The 24909-nt window shown below is 39.2% G+C and overlaps 1 long non-coding RNA gene across 1 annotated transcript in view; it reads left to right on the top strand.

The window, feature by feature from the left end:
- Positions 1–9446, top strand: part of LOC141374206 (uncharacterized) — a 211880-nt gene extending 202434 nt beyond the window's left edge. The window contains exon 5 of the long non-coding RNA XR_012380921.1: positions 9360–9446. This is a non-coding gene — a long non-coding RNA (uncharacterized lncRNA). The remainder of the gene's footprint in view (positions 1–9359) is intronic.
- Positions 9447–24909: the final 15463 nt, after the last annotated feature.

Here is a 24909-nt window from a genome sequence, read left to right as displayed (position 1 = left end):
CAAATCTTCCAAGATGAGCCAATTTAATGGCATACCAGCTTTTTTTTTTTTTTAGCAGCAGTAGCTCATTACCATATTGGCCAATGTATTAAACAAAGACAGATACATCTGAGACCAAAATCATCTTATTAAAATGACAAGGAAACCAATAAAATGCATCATCCATATAGCTTAGGAGACTAAGCCTGAGTCATTCCAAGAAAACTGTCCCAATGGGAGTGCCTATAAAATCCTTCTCTGTTCCTCCACTTTCTACTCCACATTATCTCCATGTCAGTGAATTATTTTCACACAATAAAAGCACCCACATAGGAAATATTTACAAATGTAAATATGCTCAATCCCATTTGAAGAGACCCTTATTTGCTTCATTATTTCAGAGTGCAATTTACATCATTTCCCTGTTGCTCTAGCCATGGGCACAAGTGGAGAGAAGCAGGCATGAAATAAATTGTCATTTTCAAAGACATCACTGCTTTTTCCTTGAATAATAAAAAGTCCTAATGTGTTGGGACAAAATTGAAAAAAGATAATTTTTTCTAATTTTTAGATGTTAAGATGTGTATTAAATGGAGAATTTGTGACGATTAAGGGATCAGCAAAGCTGAAACAGCAATGTTTATGGTCCTTTTGTAATGATATCAGAGTCTGTGTTCAGCACACTACTGCATCCAACTCTCCAAGCCTCCCATAAGCTTACAAATGATCTTTCATTTATTTTAAATCAATCAAGTGTCCCTAGAGGACTTTGCCAGAAACCCAAATATAATTACATAAACACACAGGCTTCCTAACTATGCATGTGTTATTCCAACAGAAAAATATAAGTGCAATACAGAAAGAGTGAAGGTTTATAAAATGCATTTTAATATCTTATGAATATGAGTTGGGTACATATACCTTTGCTTAAAAAAAAAAAAAAAGGAGTAAGCGCAGAAGATATGATTAGACCCTTACTGTGGTTAGAATTACCCCAAAGTAGCCTCTCCTCATTTAAATGAAGTTTACTCTGTTTCATGGTCTCCATTGCACTAATATACTTATTCAAATCCTAGAAAATTGCTAACTTCATCGGCAATTGGCAATGCAAGGGCCTGAGGATATAGCAGGTCTTTTATTTATTCATTAGATCTATATAACATCTCTTTTCCAAGGAGCTCCAGGCCCTGTAGAGAATGTTTAACTGATGTTACAACAAAGTTTCATGGAAATGAGAACAGAGCTGTGTCGAAGGAGAAGTGGCAACAGAGGAGGGACAACAAGAAGGAAGGATAAGAGGACGGTGGGGAAGAGACACAAGCAGTCTTTAAAATGCCAAAATAAAATAAAAATGCAACATCCCGGTGCTGCCTCTCTCTAGTTAGTCCAGATAATGACATGATGACAGACACTCCATTTCTGTGATGAAAACTTTTGAATCTCTTTCTTAGAATTACACATGCAGGGCAAGCTTCTAGGAATCTCATCTTCAGCAGAGGTGTTAAACTCACAAGCTATATGCTGATAAAATTTAATATTCAGATCCAGTGATATTTATATTAACACATTTTAGTATGTCTAATAAAGTTCCCTCCCACTTCTCCTAGATCTGATGTGACCAAGTTTTTCATAGTGCATGCCATTTGGAAAATTTTGGAAATCAGAAGAATGGGTGGAAGGTGGCAGCATTGATATTTATTAGATTGTAATAGTATGTAGTTAACTGGAAACTCTGCTGTGACAGGTTCCCCGCTCTTCCTTAGCCACAGAGAGGTAGGAGGGTCCTGGTGAGAGTTCTTGGCACAAAACTGTGGTTTGACTCCTTCTATGACATGTAATCTCTTGAATTGTGGATCCAGCCAGGTTCATGCCAATTTCAGCACTTAGCAGTAAACAGAAAGTAAGGGAGTGGGTTATGATGAGATCATGGGAAGCATACGGCTTCAGAATTTTTCATTTTGCGGGAAAAACAGGAGGCTGAATAGTTAACATTTTTTACACCCCTGTTGATATTAAACATTATTTATTAAAGCTGATAACCACTTGCTTTCAAAGTTAAAATTCTAACATTCCAAACATGTAAATAATTAAGTCTAGTGCTGATGAAGAGGAATCAGAAGGGATAGATCCTGGAATTTTTACTTTAATACTAAGAGACGGGGTGGTGGAAGATAAACAGGTGGGAGGATACTTACTCCCAGACAAGTACTTCTTTCAGAACCCACTGGGGACTTATGGAGAGACAAACGCTTTTCTTCAGAACCAGCATTTCAGGTGAATTTAACTTAGAACTATTCAGTATTTGTTGGACAGCTCCGTTGCGCTTAGAGCAGAGGCATGTCCCCAGTTCACTTTATGTGGAATCCCATGAGTGGTGCCACATTATAATAATATATTCTCGTTTTTTCTATACATTCTTGTGTATCTTCAAGCCAGCTCTTTCATCAGGACACTATAAGAAATCAGTGAAATACCAATCTTTGTTGTCCATGAGCATTTTTTTCTAAATGGTTGAAAAAATTGCATGACGAATTTTTATTCCCATTCTTTTAGAAAACAATTTATCTTTAGTGGCTCTCTGGAGAAAACTCATGTTTTACTTCAAATAGCAATAAATGAATTCTAAATCAGGAGAATTAATTAATAGTGGCTTATTTGTTTTCATTTAATAAACCTATTTCCAATTTATTATCTACAAACTTATTAATCCAAAGTAAATGTTTAAGAATATCGACGGCAAGTGGAACACAGGTAACTGAAATGAAAGTAGAAAAATTTAGCTCTTGCCTATTCTTTAATAGAGAACTTAGTACAGTCCTTAAAACTCGGAGTTCAATTAGAAGCCTGGATTAGGCTGGAGGTGGCAGTCATATTACCTATTACACTCAGGCATTTGGGCTCTGTGTCCCAGGTGTTTAAATCTTGAGTAAATGGCAGAAAAGCAGAGGGATGGCTGGTGGGACTTACCTCAGCAAAGGCCCTGTGATACACTGTCCCTTCCCTAGTAATGATGCATCTAGGGTCACTGATCTTTGGAGTTGCCTTAGAGCCTTCCTGTGACCCCCATCATGCCCCTGCGACCTTCCGTAGGTTCCATGACCCCTTGATGGCTCTCTAGTACATTTTCTCTTGCCTCAGATAAAATGTCCAGGTGGCTTTCTGTTGCTTAAAACTGAGAAAACCGTGCTCAAAAACTTGTGAATGGTTTCCTGACTTTTTGTTGATTTCCAAATAATAAGATGTCTGAAAGAGGGGATAATTTCATTTTGAGGGCTTCCCTAACATGCTTGTTGGGGGCATGTTTTACCTGGGGTTGTTTGAGTCATAAGAAAAGAGGAGTTTGTTTATTTACTGACAAGTGTTCCTCTGGAGAATGGTCAGTGAAGAGGATAAGAACACTTTGGGGGAGGGGGCAGTGCCTGGGTGGCTAGTCCATTAAGCATCTGTCTCTTGAGCTCAGCCGTTCAAGCCCCACGTTGGGCTCCATGCTGGGTGTGGAGCCTACTTTAAAACAAAACAAAACAACTTTTGGCTTCCTTCCCCTCACCAGCCATCCCCCTCCGTGATGATCCCTGGCAAGCTTGCCACTTTCAGTCCCAACTACTCTCGGAAAACAAGCAAATGATCAAGAATAGAAAAGATCAAAACTTATCTCTCAAAGGCTTTTACTCAGAAACGTCCAAATCCAGTTTATGAGGGATAGGTTGAAAACTAAGGGATGGAGGTTCTTGCTCCCAACAAATTTGTAAAAGAGAGAGAGAAGTGACAAAATGGCAGGACTTAAATATAAGTGTGATGCTTCTGTATTTCTTGACAGTTAAAATGCTATCACTTTACACTCTTATAATATATGGGGGAAAACATAATGTCAAATTATATAAGAAATATTTAAGTCTAGTTAAATGGTTGGTGTATCTCTGAGGGATTTAAAGACATTTTACACACTTGTTTTAAAAAACAATCCTGAGAGTATTTTCAGATCTTGCAGTGATGCAAGTGTTTCAACAGGTAATGGATTCTATTTTTAATTTTGAAAGCTTTTATTTTTTCCTGTGGTTTCTTTTTTAATTTGTTGGTGGATAATTTTTTCTTACCTAGATTTCCTCCTGGACTTTCCTGTCTTTTTGAGCTGAGTCAGATTCAAAGGTGAACGCTGTTTTCATACCCCTGGGTTGTTCTTTCTTGCCTCTTACCTGCAGTTGATCTCAATAGAGGCTTAATTAGCCATTTAGAAGTCAACATGCTAAGATTTCTAATTAATGGTAGCTTGCCTATCAAGTTAATGTCCTTGCAAATTATCTCCTTCTAGAGATTATCACAGTTTGCAAATGCAAATCCATTATTTATTAGATAGGGGGCTTAGCAGACACAGATTTTAAACATACTGCAGAGGTGTCTCTTACCACAAGACAGTAAGCTTCCAAAGTCAGAATGTAAGAAGAAAGATGTGTGCTGTCAAGATTACTGTCTTACCAAGCCCTTAAGTGGCACAGGATTAGAGATCAACATGCTGCTGTCCATCAGTCCTGCACACCCAGCAAGATTACCCTTCCTTTTTGAGCATCGGGTCCTTGAAATTTAGGGGACATGTAGAATCAGAAAATAATGACTTCTAAGCCCTAGAATCACATTAAGCATGGCAAGGTGCCTGCACTGTGAGGTAAGCCTGGACACAGTAGATTCTGGTCAGATCCCAAACTCACCCCAAGGTAGACACTGGTGAAATATAGCCTACATTTCCTGCATTATTTAAATTGTCCCTGCTCTTGCTATCACCTCCCTTCCACCCACTCCCCCTTTCTCTCTCTTTGTCAAGCCTGTACATATGATTTAAGAAAGTTATCTAGGCACAGGCTATGACACCGCAGTAACAGCCTTTTAAACAACAATAGTACTGATAGTTTCATGGCTTCATTTCCCCCCTCAGATGTTCCTACTTTTTATATTTGTATTGTTTCTTTCATTAATAAAACCCATACTGGAAATTCAAATTCCCTGGCAAGAGCCTCCATGTCAAAGTTTTAAAGGAACACAAAGAACTTTACTTGAAATCAGTTGGGATGACACCTAGTGGATTGTCCAAGATCTGAAGTCTGGTGAGTATTCTCTCATGAGAACCCCACAGTTAGTCTAAAAGATGATTTTCAAGACTGGTAAGTCATCTCTTCTCCATCTGGAACTGTTTCCTTTATCTATTTTTTTTTTTTTAAATCCCAGGCATCGACAAGACACTGCCATTCTTGTAGGTACTAAGAAAACCTTTGTTGAATGAAGAAGAAGGTGAGGGAAAATGGGAGGGAAAGAAGAAGCGATATTAGGAAGAAGAGAGGAGAAGGAGCGACGGGGAGAGGCAGGAGAAAGGGGAGGGTAGGGAGGGGGGAAGGGGAGGATGGAAAGGAGTTAACAGACTGTGAGAGCATGAGTCGAGGGCTGGCACCCCACCTTTGGAACTCTACGACTGAGGCACTTCCTCTTCCATCGATTCCCAGTGTCCTCAGCTCCGTGTATGGACGGTAGTAAAATGTCTGGCACACAGAGATTCAGTAAATAGAAGCTGTACCTGCTGAGCATTTATCACTGGGCCATAGTTTTGAAATATCACATAACTGCTGTATTCATGAAAAGTAAATAGAAAAATGCTTCTACCTGGAGACTAAAGAGCTGGCCAGTAAATCGCTTCATTGTTCTGAACAGTCTGCCCACAAAGACCATCCCAAAGCAGGCAGAATTCTGAAGGACCTTCCAAAGACTCCGCTCTCACAGGCAAAAAGCATGGAATTAGGAAAACAGTGATGTGGCAAGAACTGGAGACCTGCTAAGTCATTACCAGTAGAGCTGCCACTTCCGGCTATGTGCCGTGCATTTAGTACATACAGTAGTCAGCCTCGGATCACTCCGTTATGGAACTGTTGGTCATCTCCTTTTTCAAATAAGGAAATGGAATTCATAGAAGTTGAGTAACTCCTCTAAGCTCACACAGGTCCTTAAGTGCCTGGGTCCAGGTTTGATCTCACTTCTCCTGACTGTACCACACCTAGGTTTTTTTCTACCACACCAAATAATGCTTGTTAGTGTAAGCTGGCAGATTAACCTGACAGGAAATGTCCAGAGTCAGGAGAAATAAACTGTCTGTTGGAGTAGGAATACTAGTAAGAAAGATTTTGTAAGAGATGTTGTAGATTTTGAAAGAGAAATCATTATAATACAAAGTATAGTCACTAACCGGATGTCCTTGGGTGCAGGGTGGTGGCGGGGGTGGGGGGGATTTCTCTTTTAAACAGTGTGAAGTCCTGACAAGTAATAGTAAAGTGTCCTGTATAAATGGGTCCTTGAATATGTATCATGTGCCAGGCACTGTTCTAAGCACTCTTAGAGACAGTAACTCCTTTCATCCTTATGTATAATAACTCTTTGAGAGCAGTTACTGAAGACGAGAGGAGTCAATATAACCTGTGAGTAAGAGATGGAGTTAGCATCAGGACAAAAACAATCTGGCTCTAATGGTTTTGTTCTAAACAGCCTTATGGGTAGGTCTCATGTTTGTTTATCTCATGCTAGTTTTGCCTGGAAGGAGTGGTAGGGAGATGGGAGAGTAGTACAATGTGGGCAGGTCAGCTCAGAACATGAATCACGAATTACTGAGAATGCTAATGTGGGAATCAGAAAATCTGAAACCTGCCATCTTTCCTTCTCTAAGCTTTAATGACTTCATTGGTAGAGTATGACTGATAATGCTCAAACACACCACTTCAGTGAGGATGATCATGCATAGAAAAATGTGGTAAGAACACAGAATCTAATGATTAAAGCACAGGTGCCCCAATCAGACTGCCTAGGTTTAAATCCCGGCTTTACTATTTAATAGCTATGTGACCTTACATAAGTTACCTAACCTCTCTATGCAAAATGGTGGTAATAAGAGTAGTTACCTAATAGGGTTGTTGGTAGCATTATATATTTAGTGACTAGGGAATAGGAAGCACACAGCAATATGGGTTATCATTATTGTGCACTGTGAAGGTTTTATATATTTAGGAACGGAGCACCATCATTCTTTCATATATCAGTCAAATTTAGATCCATAACGAAGGCAGTCTCTATTGCTACATGAAGCCATGTTGCTCTTTCCAAAGGCTCTTGAATTTGAGAGAACTGAGAGAAGTAGGCTGAGGAGGCATGTAGTAGGTGAAAGTCTTGCAAAGGGAGGGTCTTCCATCTGCTCTGTGCCTTGTTGCCTGAAAGAAAACACTTTCAGATATGTACGCTGCTAGGTGCAGTCTACTGATCTGAAAGCCAAGCTTACATCTTGTCCAGCTTATATTAACATGTTTGCAGTGTTCCCTTGGTACAATGGGGTGATGGCAGCCTCTGGGTTACCTAAGTGCACTGAGCTATTAGGAAGTCATTTGTGTAAGAGCAGTAGGATATTATGAGGAAAGAGGAAGGGGAGGATGCAGTGGAGAAGAAGGCTATGTAATCATTCCCTCTTTATTTAGAAACAGCACCCCAAATTTCATCAATAAATCACCCTTCCCCACTCACAGTCAGTGTGGTTTTTTTTTTTTAAAGATTTTATTTATTTATTTGAGAGAGAGAGAATGAGAGATAGAGAGCACGAGAGGGAAGAGGGTCAGAGGGAGAAGCAGACTCCCCGCTGAGCAGGGAGCCCGATGCGGGACTCCATCCCGGGACTCCAGGATCATGACCTGAGCCGAAGGCAGTCGCTCAACCAACTGAGCCACCCAGGCGCCCCAGTCAGTGTGGTTTGAGTGGAGTCAGCATGACTTACCACTTCCTCCTTGGCCAAGGGACAGGACTGACCCAGGGCTGGCTAATAAGTATATTCTATCCCAGAGATTGGTTCAGGGATAGGCACTTGACCCAACTAAGTTAGGTCCTTGAGAATCAGCTCTGGGACATTTGTTGATAGAATTGGCAAAGAGAGGTTCTTATTTCTGCTGGGGTCACTAGCTGGACGAAATAGAAAGTTGGGGAGATTTGCAGCCATCATACCAATCTGAATCATGGTGGGAACAAATAGGGAAATGGACATACCTCATCAAAAGTAGAGCCAAGCAAGAAGGAAGGGGACAGAGACAGAGAAAGTGAGATGGCATCATTTGAACCCCTGTATCAAACCATACTTGAGCCAGACCTACCTCCAGACTTCTCAGTTACAGGATCAATAAATTCTTTCCTCCCCACCTCCCCCGACCCCTGCTCCATTCTCTCTCTCTTTTTCCCTCCCGTCCTGCCTCTATTTCTCTCCCTCTCTTGCCATAGTGATGTGTATTCTCAATTTCACTTCATATTTGGCTCCAACCTTCCCCAAATTATAGGAAGAATGAATCTGTCTGTAGGCTCTGCAGCTCTATTCACAAAATATAAGCATAGGACTTCAGAACAATTGAAAAACTAGCAGATAGCTCAAGCAGAGTCTCATTCTCCTGGGAGATTCAGTTCTCCAAATTAATAAAAATATCCATGTCTACATTGTGGAACACACACTCATTTTCCCAGGTTTATAAACCTCCAGATAGATACCCAACTCTATTAAAATGCTGATGGCTTTTATGAAGCTATGCTGAAAAGGGGGAAAAGTGGATGCCTCCTTATGTAATAAACTCATGTGGCACTGGGATCCCATTCATCATCCTGGAGGTAACACAAGGAATATTCAGGGTGTCAGAGAAATAAGGGAAATAATGAAGGATCCTTTCTAAATCAGTTCAGTATTCAAACAGAAATAGAAAAACAATAAGCCAAGTCTTCATTGTGTCCATTTCACCTTTCAGATAGAGGGTACAAACCAAATTAGATTTGAAAAATGGTATAATTATCCTACCTTCATTGAGGAGAAGGGAAACTACACATAGCTTCCTAGGAGTCAGTGTCCCTTTGAGCATTCCTAATGAAATAACCATAGCTTGTGGGTAATATGCCTTATTGCAACTAGACTTCTATGCAAGTCCAGGGCTGTTACTATATAGATTACTTTTAAAGTTCGGGGGTGATTGGCACACAATTAAAAACTAAAAGGGGTACCTGGGTGGCTCAAGTTGGTTAAGCGTCTGACACTTGATTCTGGCTCAGATCATGATCTCAGGGTTCTGGGGTTGAGCCACATCAGGCTCTGTGCTCAGCAGGGAATCTCCTTGAGGATTTCCCCTGACTCCTGAGCACTCTCATTGTCTCTCTCTCTCTTCTCAAATAAATGAATAAATCTTAAAAAAAAAAAAAAAAAAACAGTAAAGGAAAGGAGAAAGATTTTACTTGGAAAATCATTGAATTTGGGGCTCCCTCTTTGGCTTCCTATCAGACAATAATTTCATTTGCTCATTCAGTATATATTTATTGAGCATCTACTATTGGCCCTTCAGTTCCAGGTGCTGGAGTACAGCAGAGGCCAGTGAAGTCAAGACCACCCTCCCCATGGAATTCACTTTCCAGTTGGAGACACATCCGACACAGGTGAGCCCATAAATAGTCGGGAAAAGAAGTGCAAGGTGACTTGAGAGAATGTAAGTGCTTTGATAAATACGGTTAAACACAGCCTGACTGGTGGGGATGGCATCTTTAGTCAGAAGATTTAGTGAGGACTCACTGAGGAAGCAAGAGAGGAAGGGGCCAGGCCACGCAACAGCAAGCGTCAGTTTCCAGATTTTGCAAATAAAAATACAGGACACCCCGTTATATTTGAATTTCAGATAAACAACAAATGAGTTTTTATCCCCCTGGTAATGAAAGGGTTGTTTTTTTTTTTTTAAATCTAGCAACCCTAAAAGCACAAATATTTAGAAGTAAGACCAGGCTCGATGTAACTGAGGACTGGAGTTTGGGGTGGGAGCAACATGAGACAATGGGAGTTTGAAAATGGGAGGCCATCAAGGTAGGAGGCTGGGGTTTTGGGTCTTCATGTGATGGAAAGCCACTGAAGGGTTTTATGAGGTGAATGGGGCCTAATCTGACTTGCAGTGTTAAGTGATGGTCCCGTGGGCTGCAAGGGGAAGATCATGGTGCGTGGGAACACAGAGGCAGGAGACTGTTGCCCTGGTCTAGCTGTGAGATGATGAGTTCTCACTCCAGGGGCAGAGTAGTGACCTGCCCTAGTCAAGGGTTATAGTTGCAAGCGCTAGGAACTGACTGGCTATGTTTATCACCAAAGAGAGTTGGGGCGGGGTGGGGGTGGGGAGACATATATGTGAAGGCAGATGGCTAGGGAACGAAGAAACATAGGCAGCAGAAATAAGCCCAGGCCATGCCATGGAAACAGCACAGGAGCCAGCACCGTGCTTCCAGCCTTCAAAGCTGCATCCTCTGCATTGCCACCTCCCTGTGAATATATCTGCCCTGTTCCTACATCGCTACAGCATTCCCTTAAGATTCTCAGGTCCTGGTAGGATCATCTGAATGACCAGCCCCAGTCATAGGCCCGTTCCCCAGCTGCCAGGGACAGGGAAATGTTCTCTTTGCCTTCTTTGGGTTCTATAATAGGAGGCTGGGGGCTCTGCTTCCCACCATGACTCAGACTAATGATTTACCCCAAGTAGGAACCATGTTCAAACTGGGTAGTTCAGGGGCCCCTGGGTGGGTCAGTCAGTTTAAACAAACAGACAAACAAAAAAACCTGGGTAGTTCAAAAAATGGCCAATATCCACTACATGGATGTTCAAGATCAAGAAGGTGACCAAAGCATCATAATTCTTGGAACTGTCTATAATTTATTAAAGAACAAAAATCAGAATAATTTAGATGGATATTCTTAACAAAGCTAAATGTCAGCACGTATGCCCAAAAGTTCCTCCTGTGTCAGTAGAGAAAGGAGAAAACGAGACTTCTTAGTAACATGGATTAAAAAAAAAAAAAAAGAATGGGGGATTTTTTTTTTAGAGATTTCATTTATTTATTTGAGAGAGAGAATGAGAGAGAGCACATGAGAGGAGGGAGGGCAGAGGGAGAAGCAGACTCCCCACTGAGCAGGGAGCCCGATGCGGGACTCGATCCAGGGACTCCAGGATCATGACCCCAGCCGAAGGCAGTCGCTTAACCAACCGAGCCACCCAGGCGCCCAAGAATGGGGGATTTTAATGGCTGGTAGGAATAATCTGAGTCAACAGTGAGCTGTGGCTGGTAAAACAACATAAATCCCCATGGAAACAAAACCAGAGGGGATTAGGAACCTAGGACAGAAAGCATACCTAAGGCTCTCTGCCTGATTCACGGTAGACCCAGGTATTTTTCCAGAGTTTATTTTTATGACTGAAATGAATGATCTTAATGTTACGACCATTACCAAGTCCCCACTCTTTCTGGGACTGTGAGGCTAAAGAATGAGGTTATGACCTTGCAAGGAAGTTCACATTCGAGGCAGAAAGACCTGGATTGGGCAAGTGGTTTAACCCAAGTGTTAGGTTAAAAGAAGTTGACAGTAGACTCAAACTGATACAATTATTGCAGGACTTAAGTGAGATAATACATGGAAGTTAATGCCTAGCACCCAGCATGTGGACGTGTTCAATAAATGTCAGTTACTGCTTTTCCAAAGAATGTTGTGTTGCTTCTCAGAGTAGCCATTGTGTCTCGGAACTGGACACACATTGGCCAATTAATAGATATTCATGAGTTGAAGTATCTGCTTATAGTTGCAAGAAGGAAAGGAGACTTGAAAACAAACACATACACAAGGGAAAGACCCTGAATGACCCAAGGCAGTGCATTTCTCATCTCAGTAGAAGGGTCTGTTTGCACTGACTCAAAATTCCTGTTTCTGTGATTTTAACCACAATTGGCAGAAATGCCACAGGCATTCAGCCTGGGTGTAGCCACAGTGTGGATGTTGTACAGTGGCATTGACCATGGCTCTGGGTCACACCTCATGGATTTCCACCCAGACATTCATACCTGACCTCTTTAGCCAGCCACCTACAAATCTAAAACCAAATAATCCATAAATAAAATTCACAATCCCCCCTTACATGTTCTACTAACACCCCATTTTATGGGAATGTTAAAGGACAAGGTGGAAAAATGACAGTTAAAATTTTATGCAATTAGAAATGTTTTATAGAGGGGAGCTGTGCCCTGTTACATCAAAACTAGAATACTGATGGCATAATTTATCATGTTCATTTACTGTCATGTGTATCATATATAGATTCCACTTGATACTTTATAAAAATATTTCAAATAAATCCTTAACTTTTTAAGAGTTGGACAATGCTTGTCTTATTCATCTTGCATTTCAATTTTTCATAAAAGAGAAAAATTAATCCAACTGAAGAGGAAGGCAGGAGACAAGCTCTTTGAGCTTGGGAGCAGCAGGAATTCACAGGGGATATAAAAACAATGTGCGTTAAATTCAAGGCCAGAGCTCCATAAAGTATATACATCTTCCTGGGGGGGAAAAATCGGTTTTTAATAAGCCACAAACAAGGGCATGCTAGACTTGGCTATATTTTCTGTGGACTATCATGTAAACCATCTTTAATATCAAGTTTCTTTTTACCTCCTATATTCAGGCAGGGCATATACTCTTCTCCACAGGGCACTTTGATAGAGTCGATAAATTGAATTTCCAGCATTAGTAAAAAGCAATCAGATATCATGTTCAGGAAAGACTATATTTCTATTCAGCTCTAAGTAAGAGATTCATCAGGAAGGAGCTGCTTTGTTCCATTTTGTTTGTTTTAATATTCTTTCCAGTGAACTTAAGCATTTTACTTGAGTTCAGTTTATCCCCAACCACAGATTTCCTCTGTTGTTTCAGTTATTGGCTTCTTAATGATGACCTTTTTGTTCTGACAACAATGATTTCTCTCTTAATGTATTCATTTACTCATTCGTCCATTCAGTACGGATTTGAGAGTAAGAATGTGATAGAGACTGTGCTGTGTGCTGGATAGGTAGACAATACCTCTGTCCTCTAGCCGTTCCTGAACTGTGAATTTTTTTAAAATTAAAAATTATAGTCATGATTTCATACCCCCTTGACCTGAATATTCTCATTGCTTTAGTCCACGGGCTGGGATTCTGAAGCTGTTTGGTGTCAGCTCTCACATTACTGTCCCCTAGGACCTTAGTTAGATAAATCAATAACTTTATATAACTTTAAATAACTTTATCAATATTGATAAAGTTATTTATCAATAAAATAAATAACTGGGATGAAATGTTCTCTAAATTCTCTTACCCTCTAAAATGTCAAATCAGTTTCTATTTGTGATGCAAATCCCTTGTTTTATAGGACTTGTCCAAGACCTCCCAGCAAGGGAGTGAAAAGGAGCGATTAAAATCTAAGCCTCCCAACATTCTCTGCCAAGCCAGAGGCAACATCCTGATAAGGAACTGATTAAAATCAACCTACAGACATAAGTTTTTAGTGAGGAAGGTGTTCTATCCCCTTGTTCGTTTGTTGAGTTGAACTAATTGACACTGTGTAAATGTTGGGAGATTTCATAAGACAAATGGATTCATGGCTTCTCTTGCAAAATGAGAATTTAGCAGTACTGACTTACATTCTCATGTGTCAGTAATGGGCTGGAGATAATTAGGAGCTATCCCCTCAAGTGACTGGTTCAATCAAGTTTGCTGCAGTCCTTAACTATTGCCGCATACAGAGCTTTTTCTCCTTTATGTTACTTGCCTTGTCTTTAAGGTAATGTGTTTGCAAACCCTATACTAAACCATAAATGGATATGTGAGCTGTGTGTGGCGTGAATGTGTGGGAGTGAAGAGGAAAGGAATATACTTTCATGTAGGATTTACAACCATATCTAAAATAAGAAAAGAACTAGGCAAAAATCACTGATAGGCTTAATCCCCAACTCAAAAGTAGAGTTTTGGACTTAGTATCTACTTACATCATTGAATCAGCAGAATAGAAATGGAAATGCCATTCAGAACTTAGATGTCATTTAAATTACTCACCAACATTAGCTTTGTAGATATTTTCTTCTTTGTTTTGTCCAATCCAATAACCACATTATGTGTAAAGATACTTTCACATACTTTTTGATAATGAGAATTGATAGACTTCTCATTGTTAGAGATTGTTTTCTTTAATACCCACCTGTGTAAAAGGATCACAAAGCAAAGGTGGATCATTTTCAATCTCCTTAAAAACTTGGAACTCAGATTATGTTGCTACCAGCTCAGGTTGGTTAATTAAAGAAGGAAATAAGGGCAATGTTCTCATCTCATTGTAGTCAATGGTCCTTTCCTTTTAAGTGCAAGGCATTTTCTCTATAGTTTAAGGTAGTACTTCACTCCTGGTTGATTTCAGGATGATTTAGTATTTTTTCTTTTTCAGTCTTTTGTTTTTCTCAATGGCCAATAAAGTAGTTACATTTATATTAAAGATAGAGAACGTGTATAAGAGATCGCTACTTCTCATTTGAATTTGCTCTCCTCTGGACATATTTCTTCATTGTTCAAATTTAAAAGTAATCATTAGTTGCACCTCATTTTTCTTTTCTTACATTTTTTTGGTTTCTTTCAAGAAAGAATATTTCTCACCTCATTCCCCACCACCACTCCTAATATCCCAATAATGTTTAGACTTTACTGTCCTTGAGTTGCCTAAAGGAATTAAGATAAAAAGATTAAAGTATTATCAGTTAACAGACTTTTTAAATCAGTTAACAGTCTTTTTTTTTAATCAGTTAACAGTCTTATAACAATCTGTTTGAAGCAAAGAACCTAGGAAAGGCATTAATTGAGCAGATCTCTTTTCTATGCAAGAAATTTTTTTCTTTTAAGGCAGAAATACCCCTCTATGGTGAAGATCAGTCATTTGAATTCAGTGCAACCTTTCTCAAGATTATGATGTCTACTCTGGTGCTGAGAATTTCTACAAATGTTATGCAAGGTCTTAAAATATCTCTGATCTTTCCTCTGACAGCTTGTTGTTCTGCATCATTTACTGCTTTCAAACAATGTTTTTTAAAGAGATGGCAGTTTTTCTGAGGAAAAGTGACAGTACATTTAAGACTTTCTCCCCATTATCCATAGATAAGAAAGGTATCATTTTGAGATTGCATTTCTTTCCTCTAGCATCTGAAAGATGAGTTGCTCACAATATACAATTATGTGGCTCAAGGCAAATAATTTCACAGATATAGCAGTTAAAGCTGACTGGAGAAAAGTCATTGGTGACATTTCATGAAAAGATGCATAATGTAAAATGCAAGCAATATAAGAACATTGGAAAGAATTTTAGAAAGTACAACTATTTCAACTATTTCTTTTCAACCTTTGTGGGATAATCCTTTCCTATATATCAATTTGTTCTTCCCTTCATCATCATAAGAATTCTTTTCTGGAGCTGATCAAGATCTGCTGGCAATGGGGAAAAAAAAAGTGTTTTCAGGCTTTTGGTTTGTGTAGATTCCTGTCCATTTTGGTCTTTAAATTCAAGGGTTACTTCTTTTCAAGATAAAAGTAAAAAGAAAAGGAAATAAATTATCAAAACAACAACAACAAAGTTCATAAAGATAATCTAAATACAATGCATAAGAAAAATAAACAAAATCAATGTGATTTCCATCATACTAAGTATCTAGAGCTTTATTTAATTCTGACTATCCCTATTGATTCTATTTCCAAAACCATCAGATATTTATCTTTTTTTTTTTAAGAGGCGATGCTGATATTTATATGGTAAGGTCAGTATGACTACAAAATATATTCTCTTACCACTTTTTCGATTCTCAAGCTAGTTTGTCTTTTTTTTTTTTCATTTAGAAAAACTCAGCCTTATTGAGGTACAGTTGACATATAAAATTGTAAGGTACTTAGTGCACATTGTGGTGACTTGATATGCATTTCTATTGTGTAAGATTCCCCCCATCTAGTTAATTAACATATCCATCACCTCACATATATATTTATTTATTTTATTTCATGAGAACATTCAAGTTCTACTCTCATCGCTGATTTCAATTATATGTAAAGTACAGGGTTAGCAATGAGTCACCATGTTTTAGGTCCTCATTTCCTATTCATCTTATAGCCGAAAGCTTATACCTTTGACCAGCTTCTCACTATCTCCACCCGCCAGCCCCCAGCTTTTCCATGTTCTGTTCCTATAGTTTGACCCCCCCCTTTTTTTTCTTTTCAGATTCCACTTATAAGTGATAGTATACAGTCTTTGTCTGGCTTACTTCCCTAAGCAAATTGCCCTCAAGATCCATGCATATTGTCACAAATGGTGAAATCTTCTTCTTTCTTATGGGTGACTAATATTCCATTATATATATATATATATATGTGTGTACATATATATGTGTATATATATATATGTATATATATATACCATTTCTTCTTTATCCATTCATCTGAAAATGTTTATGATTTTAATGGGCACATATTTTATTTAGTTTTTTATTGGGTCCAAAAAAGAATATTTGGAAACAATATTTGGCATTTTATTGACAAAGACCATCAACCCATATAGCTGCGAACAGACTCTGTTCTGGCTGCTGCTGTGTGAATCAGATAAACTGAGAGACAAGCCTCCAGCTCTGTTAGTACCAACCTCTCTGATTCCTCTGAGTTTCTCCAATCTGTCCTCCTGCCCTCTTTCTTTCCCTCCTTCCTTCCTTCCTTTTAACCAATATTAATTGAACATCTATTTTGGGCCAGGATGTGAAAAAATAAATAAAATCTTTACATCCCTGGAGCTCACAGTCCAATAGAGAGGGAGACATAAAATAAATATTTTTATGATGACAGGTAAAAAATGTGACTTTTTTAAAAGTGGAGTTCAGCTATAACAAACAATAGGGGCTGCTAGTCAGATAACTTACAGAAGACTTCATCTTGTTCATGAAAACTAGCAAAAAGAAAATAGGCATCGATAGCAGGACATTAAAAAATATGAAGAAAAAGCCTTCATATAAAATTATGTAAATGTATTATATAAATTATTAATTATATGTTATATATAAATTATATATAATTATGTATTATATAAAATTATATAAAATGTCAAGATGAAGAACATATTGTAAACAGTATAGAAAAGTACCTCAAATCATCTTGTTCATGAATATCAATCCAAGCAAAATTATAAGTGGTATATGTTCAACAATTCATCTCCCAAACATAATTGAGAGCCTATTTTGCATCAGGCAGTGTTCAAGGCTCTAGAAATACAGCAGTGAACTAAACCAAGCCCTTTGCTTTGAAGCAGGTTACTACATGCAGCTGCTCAAACTGCGTACTGCACAATTCTCAGTGACACATTCACGCAGACGATGATGTGCACCCCCTGGGGTTGTACATCACAGCAGGTATGCTCTAATTGTAGCATGCATTCCAGTAAGGGGAAGCCAAAGCCTAAACAAACAAGAATATCACATGTAAGTGCTTTGAGGAAAAAATAAAATAAGGGAAAAGAAAATATTGAGGAAAGCTATTTGGGATTTTGTGGTCAGAGCGATATTATAAGGTAATATTCAAGAGGGAGCAATCAGGATATGCAAGAGTAGAAGGTGCAGATATTCTTGGGGGGAGAATATGTTCAAGGAATGTCCAAGAGTCCACTGTGGCTCAACCGCAGTTACTGAGGTAGAGGGAGATACACCGGGAAGCTGGATTATCTAAGTCTTTGAGGCCAATGTAATAACTTTGGTTTTTACTTTGAGAAGGATGGAAAGTCATTCTTAGTCTTTAAACAGAGGAGTGATTTGATCTGACTCATTGTCTATCACGATCATTCTGGCCTCTCTTTTAACAAAAACTGCAGAGGGGCAAAGAGCAGAAACTGGGAGACCATGACAGTAGGAAACCTATGACAGATGATCATAGCTTGGGCCACATGACAGCAGGAGGGGTGGTAAGTGGCTGGACTCATATAATTTGAAGGCACAGTAGGATTTGCTAATGGACATGAGACGGAACATTGAAAAGAGGGGAGGAGTCAAAAATGACTAAGATTTTTGTCCTGAGCAACTGAAAGAATGGAATATTGTCCACTAAGAGGAAAAGGAGAGGAAATCATGAGTTCTGATTTAAATGTGTTCTGTTTGAGATGCCTGTTAGTAATCCAAATGGAAGTGTCAAAGCAACAGTTGAACGTGTGAAGATGGAATTCAGGGGAGATGTTGGGATTGGATATATAAGTTGTTGATATATAATTAATATAAAGCCTTTAGGCTAGTGGAGCTTACCTAGAGTAGCTGCTCCCACTCCCTATCTGTACAGCTGTGATCACCTGGGGAGTTTTCAGAAAATGCTTAAGACTGAGCCCTAACCCAGACTAATTAAATCAAAACCTCTGGGATGACAGCAAGTCATCAATATTTTTAAGAGCTTCCCAAGTGATTCTTGGGGTTGAGAACCATTGACCTAAAAAGTCAATGAAGAGATGAAAGGATGCCTAGGAACTACTCGCTGGAAGACTCTAGGGCTTATAAATCAGGCGGTGAGGAGGAAGCGGTGAGTGAGGTAAGTAGGATGTAGAGCAGAGAGCTGCATTGGGGGGCAGATAGTGAACATTTTTGGCTTTGTGGGCCATACACACTACTGAAGTCTGCTGTTGTAGCCCTAAAGCAGCCTTAGACAGTACATAAAAGAATGAATGTGGCTGTGTGCCAATAAAACCTTATTTACAGAAGCAGCTGGGGGGGGCCACACTTACCCCATGGGCTGATGAGGTGGGAATCAACAAGGAGCCCATGAGGGGTGTGGGTCTCCCTCTTCAGCGACATTTATGAAGACATCAAAGCCATTGGAGGGGAAGTCACTGGAGCATGTAGGCACCCCTTAAATAGTTCAAAAGAATTTTTTTATTGAATCTCTTGTGCCTAATAGAAAGCTTGTAGGTTCAGATCAATAATAGGTGTGGATTTTTATAATTTTACCACAGCCTTTTTTAAATAAAATGTAACAAAATGAGAAAAAAAAATGCAATCTAAAACAAATCCATTTAATGCATTGGTTAGTGTTTTCCTTTTAAGCTTGAGTGTACAGCTCTTCCAGCATGGGGTGAGGGTACATCATTCTCTCAAGAGCTCCTGTTTGGTTGTTTCCCTGGAGAAGTTTTACGCTTGTTAGATTACACTTGTTAAAATGAGGCAGAATGTACTTCCTCTTATGGGTTGCCCCAGACACAATGGGTAAAAGTGTATTACTAATGTTGAAACTAGAGACCTCTTGGAAATTTGTGAGGAACCATTGAAAATGCAAATGTCCACACAAGGGAAAAAAAAACCACAAAGACTCTTCTTTGGAAACCTCAGACTGGTGCTTTCACTGGGTTAGCAGCAAAACTAATGATAATTGTGGCAATTTACGTTTTATAGGACCTCTAACTCAAACACCTCGAAGAGTAGCCCCACTCCATCTGGGTCCCCCCTCTTGCAACTAAAAATCTCTGGATTTAATATAAAACAGTACTGGAAGACTCTGGAATGTAGAAAGAAGAGGGTAGACTGCCCAAGGGCCTTGGGACTTGAAGAATGACACATGATTGAGTTCCCTGGACTCCCTTATTGCCTTCCCTATATTCACACAGGGTGGCCCAGAAGCCTTCAGCTCTGAACCACCAACTAGTACAGACAAAAAAAAAAAAAAAACTCCAATAAAAGCCTGTTCTCCTAACCAAAGGACCAGGAAAAGAGCAGACTAGCAATAGAAAAACTTTTGGTAATGACCACCCTACACTAACCAGACACAAAAAGAGCAAATCATCCTCTCCAAACTCACCCTTTTCCAGGGTTTAAAGCAAAGTCAAACAGGGAGCTGCTCTCCCATCTAAGCAAGCAATCAGCACTCTGATTCACCGGGCCAAAGCTGTGTCAGTGGGGCTAAGCAGGAAGCCTATTTTCCATCCCTCAACTGGCCTGGTGGAAGCAGGCAGCTCTCAAATGCCCCTATCAGGGGGTAGCATCACTCCATGCAGGGATATTCTCATTTCTATCACCATGGATTAGTTTTGCCTGGTTTTGAGCTTCATATAAATGGAACCATACAGTGTGTGTTCTTTGTGTACCGCTTCTTTCTTTTATGTAACAAAACATTTTAAAGACTTATTCAAGGAGTTGTATGTATCAGTAGTTAGCTCTTTTTATTAATGAGTAGTATTCTATTGTATGGATAGACACAATTTGCTTATTCAGTGTCCTTTTGATGGCCATCTGCATTGTTTCCAGTTTGGAGTTATTATTAAAAGTTACTATGAACATTCTTGTACAATCTTTGTATGGACATAACTGATTTTGATTTGATCGTTTGGTGACATCGCAGATAAATATTAATCTCCTGGGTGCATCCGTCTACTAAAGCCAACTCTTCTAACTAAATTAACCACATAATTGTTAAATTTTAACTCACTTCATGCTGTTTAAAAGCAACTTCAGTAGGGAGAAAAAGAATGGAGAAATTGGGTGGTATGAACAGTGTGATCAGAAGACATTTCAGTTCAGACTGTATAAAATAGAGATTTATATTTCATTTATTCAACCCACTTATTGAATCTAATTAAGCAACACTTAAGATGCATTAAGTCCTATCCTTGCACTCACAGCCAAGTTACTTGATTGCATAAATGTTAAACCATTTAATTTGAAGGAGTTTGGGGATTGGGGGGACATCTTACTGAATTCTCGGTCTTGAAATATTATTTTTTATGAAACTTTTCTAAAATTGGAAGTGATAAAATTTCATACTGAGTAAGGAAATTGGTAAGCTTTTAAGATCAACAAACCTAAGGGAATGATAAGAATTTAAGTGGTCTCCATTCCCTTTTCTTTTTTTTAAGTGGTCTCCATTCTTGAGAAACTGCAAGGCAGTGTTATGTGATGGGTAGAACATCAAGTCATCATTTATGGACAATTCCTAAGGTATTCTATTCTCCCCTCCATGAAATAAAGAGAAAGAGAGTGATAGGTGAGTCATTTTCAAAACAGACACAATGACATAGAGAATCCATTCTTCCTAACAATTTGGAAACCTACTGTCCCTTACCATCATTTAACCAATGACCCCCATTGCTGTTAGATGAGAAAGTGGAAAGGTTTTGAGCTATAAATGCTAGCTAATACTTGCAAAAGTATATTTTGAAGTAGAAATTGGAATGCCTAGAACCTGTGATCCAAGAGGGGGGTAAAAAGGCTCTTAAATGACATATTAGGGAAGTGAATCTCATTAAGAGCATCATCCCAATTTCTATCTTCATCCATAATTTTTAGTTTCATCCCTGTACCCCACCCCTTCCCTAAGGACCCATTAAGCTTCAGTATGGCTAATGCACTAGATTCAGAGTTTACCTGGCATTTGTCTGAAAGGCTTGGTAAACACTTTCATCTATAATGGTGATGAAAGTCCTGCAAAAGAGACAAAGGGCCTCCTGCTAGATGCTGTTAAGTGCTCAGCATTATTATTAAGAAAGAGTCATGATTCAGCTATAAGAATCCTGTAAGGAAGAAGCCTAAGCATGGAGGGGCAGCATTTCTAAAGCCTTTACACTGATGAGGCTGATTCTCAAGGGAACACTAGAGGAGGAACTGGAATTATCTTATTTCTGAGAAACTCCATGGGCTGAAGTCCTCAACTATTTTATTCTGACCTTCACAATATGCTTTTCTATTGATATTATGAATCTCTGTGTGGTAAGCTCACTTGAAGTACAATAAAGTCTTGATCAACTAAATTAAAAATTGAGGTTGCTTCCCTCTCCTGCATTCTGCAAATTGCCTTTTGCCCATTAACCAGTAATGGTTTTCCTTTCAATTTGCATGCCTTTGCAGTTTTCAGGCTCTCTCTGAGCCCTGTCTGCACTCTGCTTCCATGTTCTGCTTCTGGACTGTCACCTTCATGTTGGTCTTAGCTTATTGGTTTGGTAGAAACAAGATTCTCCAATTGTCACAGCAGAGAAGGTATCCCATATCAGACAAGTATATGGATACCATTTCTTAGTGTGTAAAACTCTCAGGTTCCACCGTGCCACAACATCTTAGAACCATGACAATCATTTAAAATGAAAAATCAATCATTTTTAATCCTCCCCTTGAGGAAGGACATGGTAGTGAGTTCCCTGGGCTCCCATGTTGGTCATAGATACTATAACTGAATCTTGAATTCTCATGTGCTAGTGATGTTTCTAGTTACTACAAGTAGGACATCTGTTAAGCGTCTTTTCTAAGCTGAATGTAGTTTAAAGGTCATTAACCTGACCTTTATCTCCAAGTATCAAAGCCAGTCGCAGCCATTCTAGCCTGAAGGAATCTCCTTCTTCCTTCTTCCTTATAACCTCTAACAATGGATAAGCCAGTGCAAACTGACCCTAGAATTCAGAGAACCCCAAATATTACTGTCCTATTCCGCTCAAAGCTGAGTTTGAGACCGGAACCTGCATAGCTCCTGCAGATTAACTCATGACCATGTGCTGGATTCCGTTTCCTGACCAGGCATGAACTGGGAGTGATCCTGTGTTACCTATCGATTCCCTGAAAGAAATTTTATTTCTACTGTGTATCAATTACTATTGTTCATTTTACAAAATAAACATGATACCTGGCCCCATGAAAGTTACATTCTGGTGAAAGAAAAAGATGATAAAGAGAAAAATAATAAATTGATAATATTTACTACTGGATAGTGATATGTGCTAAGAGGAAAATAAACGGAATGACCTGAAAGAAAGGCAATGGCAAGGCCCCTACTGTAGCTATAGTCAGAGAGGATCACGGGTTGTTTCAAGGAGCAAATATAAGGGAACTGTACAGATAGACGTTTCATTGACGTCATCTGATCTTGGGGCACACACCAAACACAGTTATTAGGAAACAGATGACACACTTAAGTGAGGATACTGAATAGAGTTTAATGAGAGATTACAAAGTTGTGGGTAGAATTAAAGGAAACTTAAAAGGGCTAGTATGGTCCCTCTACCACATCTAGGCGTGAAGACACAAGGAGAGGGAAGAGGTTTTGGATGTTAGAATGGGTTGTCATAGTTGGAAGAGAGATGATCAATAGAAGCTGTGGCTTTTTTTTTGTAATTTTTTATTGTTATGTTAATCACCATACATTGCGTCATTAGTTTTTGATGTAGGGTTCCATGATTCATTGTTTGTGCATAACACCCAGTGCTCCACGCAGAACGTGCCCTCTTTAATACCCATCACCAGGCTAACCCATCCCCCCACCCCCCTCCCCTCTAGAACCCTCAGTTTGTTTTTCAGAGTCCATCGTCTTTTATGGTTCCTCTCCCCCTCCCACTTACTCCCCTTCATTCTTCCCCTCCTGCTAACTTCTTTTTTTTTTCTTAACATATATGGCATTATTTGTTTCAGAAGTACAGATCTGTGATTCAACAGTCTTGCACAATTCACAGTGCTCACCATAGCACATACCCTCCCCAGTGTCTATCACCCAGCCACCCCATCCCTCCCACGCCCCCACCACTCCAGCAACCCTCAGTTTGTTTCCTGAGATTAAGAATTCCCCATATCAGTGAGGTCATATGATGTAAGTCTTTCTCTGATTGACTTATTTCACTCAGTATAACACCCTCCAGTTCCATGAAGCTGTGGCTTTTTAAAAAAACAATAGCTGGATCATGTCTGGGCAGAAATAGAGACCCCCAAATCACTCTCTTCCTGTTTTTCAGCCTCTCCCATTGCCCCATAATTAGTGGAACCCAACTAGAAGCTAAAAGGCAGGGGATCCTGGATGTTGCAGCACACAGAGCCCAGCCTTCCAGGGCGCAAAGTCCAGCAGAGAAGGATGGAAATGCATATGGAGGGCCAAAGAAAAATAACCATCATGAGATAGATAGAATGAGGTGGGTTGATGTTGCTGATGATGATCTGCCATTGTTGAAATATGAGTTAAGGGAAATATTCACATAAAGGATGAAGGAAATTGATATACAACTAATGTTCCACCATAAAACTGTACTGGGCATGTGGGAGTTTCATGATGGAAGACCACCAAGACTGTCTGCCTTACAAAAAGATACAGTAGTCTTTGTAACTCAGTAACTAGTCTTTACCATGAAGTGTCATTCTATAGCAAATCCTGTTATAATGAGATTGTACTCTGCAATATTTTAGAAAAATGAAGGTATCTTGATAATTATAATAGCAAATATGCTAAACAAGAGGGCACCAACTATTTCAATGACTGTTTGAGACATTCAAGATAACAAGCTTTGGTACCTTAAGCTCTAGTTTATCCTGGATAAAATGAAAATTGCCTTCTGGCTGGTCTTGCATAAATTTGGATTTCAGGTAATGTGACAAGATGAATTTTCCTTTCCAATCAAGTCACTTGTCACCCTTCAGTCCACCTTCAATTACTTGTGCTATCTTTAGCCTTCAAGATACATTTCTATTTATATGCCAAATTATTGAAAACTATATAAGGGACAGAAAGGAATTTCTTTTCCTGGTGTTTTTGTATCCTCTCAATTTCAAAGTCATACATTTATGATTTATTTCAATTCAAACCAACTCCGCATGTTAGCAAACATTTATTGAATGCCTATTCTGTTTAGACAAAAATTGCATACACTAAAATTACCTATGAACTGCTCCTGACTCACCCAATGTGTATCACACTGTATTGTGACTTTTGTGTTTATAGCCCTATATCAGTGTATATTCTTTTTATTCAATATTACTCCATGACTAACAATACTTGATTTTTTTCCCTTGAGGATATTAATATTACATCACCACCTATCTGCCTGGCCATTCCATCAATGTGTTTACTTCTTGGTGACCAGGTAGAATACCTTAGAGTCATCCATACATTTTTCCCCATTGGTTTTGCCAGTATGCATTGACAGTAGCAGGCTTACTTACATCCACTGATTGTTTAAAATAACAAATGTAACCATGGCATTGCACATTAGCCTGCAAGTTGGATTTGCCTGTGTTATCATTCCATTGTGCTGTACCAAGTACCGCAGCAGCACAAAGA

The sequence above is a fragment of the Callorhinus ursinus genome, unplaced genomic scaffold (genome assembly GCF_003265705.2).
Source record: "Callorhinus ursinus isolate GAN/ISIS: 27379988/994484 unplaced genomic scaffold, GSC_fseal_2.0 scaffold15, whole genome shotgun sequence".
Classification (NCBI taxonomy): Eukaryota; Metazoa; Chordata; class Mammalia; order Carnivora; family Otariidae; genus Callorhinus; species Callorhinus ursinus.
The sequence above is the reverse complement of the archived record's forward strand: the minus strand, read 5'-3'. Positions and strand labels throughout refer to the sequence as shown.